This window comes from Pteropus vampyrus, unplaced genomic scaffold, assembly GCF_000151845.1.
Source record: "Pteropus vampyrus isolate Shadow unplaced genomic scaffold, Pvam_2.0 Scaffold214, whole genome shotgun sequence".
Lineage (NCBI taxonomy): Eukaryota > Metazoa > Chordata > Mammalia > Chiroptera > Pteropodidae > Pteropus > Pteropus vampyrus.
Genome location: NW_011888995.1, coordinates 694575 through 695998, shown reverse-complemented (window position 1 = coordinate 695998; position 1424 = coordinate 694575).

Genomic DNA, 1424 nt, shown 5'->3' with positions numbered 1-1424 from the left:
AACCGTCGAAGCTGCCAGACTCGTTTACTTCACCCGGTTTCTCCGTCCCCTCTCGGCCTCTCCCCACCCACCTCCCAACTGCTCCCCGTTTCTCACACGCCTCAGCCCTTTCTCATTCTGCCTCACCTCCCAGCTAAGACTCTCCCCACCATGCACTCTGCCTCCAATGCGAAGGAACCCCAGACAAGTAGAACTGGCAAGGACCCTGGGCAACACTGAGTGCAAACCTCGAGCCACAGAGGTAAAGGTTGTCAGTCTATCCATTCGTCAATCTACCCATCCATCTGTCCATTCATCCATCCACTCATCAACCCATCCATCCACCTATCCATCCATCCATCCATCATCAATCTATTCATTCATCTATCCACTCACCCTCCCATCCACCCATCCACTCAACCATCCAGCCATCCATCCATCCATCCCCCACCTGATGCTCAGTCTGTCGGGTCTAAGTTATGTGCTGGGGATAACCAAATGAGCAGAGGCCCGCCTCCTGCTCCCTCCCAAGATGCACAGGACAGGAATTGCCTTGTCGGATAAACGAAAGACAGTGCCCTGACTCCTTGCAGGGAGCCTGTTGTCCTGCCCCATGCGTGCCTTACTATATCCTCATCACCCTGATCTATGCCTCATTCTGCTTCTCTACAGGGGTGAGGGGGTCGGGAGGTAGGGGACAGGGATGACCCCAAGGCCTCTGATTCCTGGATATTCTCTTCTGGGAAGACTGTGGTGTAGACCACCACGTGCGGGCCCTGGAGAAAGAATCTGAAGCTGGGAGCAGTTTCACAAGAGGGGGGGTCGGAGCACGAGGAAGGAGAGGATGAGCAGAGGGCCCAGGGGTCCTGCAGCTCCTCACCCGCTGCCACTGTGGGCTCCGAATGACTCCCCGAGATCTCAGGTGTGGTCCAGGGACCATCAGCTTCAGAATCCCCTGAGGAGTTTATTTAAAACACACACATCCCCGAGGCCAAGTCCCTTTGAATTAGGGTCTGGAAGAGCCCACGCAGCTGCATGTGACCAGATTCCCAGCTTCTCCCCGTGCACGGAGTTCGAGGACCTTGGCTCCAGAAGTCCAGCGGGTCGTGAACACCGTCTGGGGCATCCACACTGCCTGAGTGTGTGGGGCCGGGGCTTGGCCTGCAGGCTCTGGGGGGCTCTTGCTCCCCTCGGTGTGACTTCCCTCCTCTTGCTCTTCATACTGAAGCCAGGTCCACAGTCCCGCTGTGACACAGGGGAGGCCTTGGTCTGCGAAGGGCAGGGGTGGAGGCTCATCGGTCAGGGCAGGGGCCGGGGCTGGGGCCGGTCAGCCGCAGGGCAAATCCACGCGGGTCACGTCCTCGGTCAGTGCCCTGCCTGCTGCTCTGGGCCTTCCGCCCTTCACGCAGCTCCCTGGCCCCGGTTCTCACACTGCCGGCCTCGCT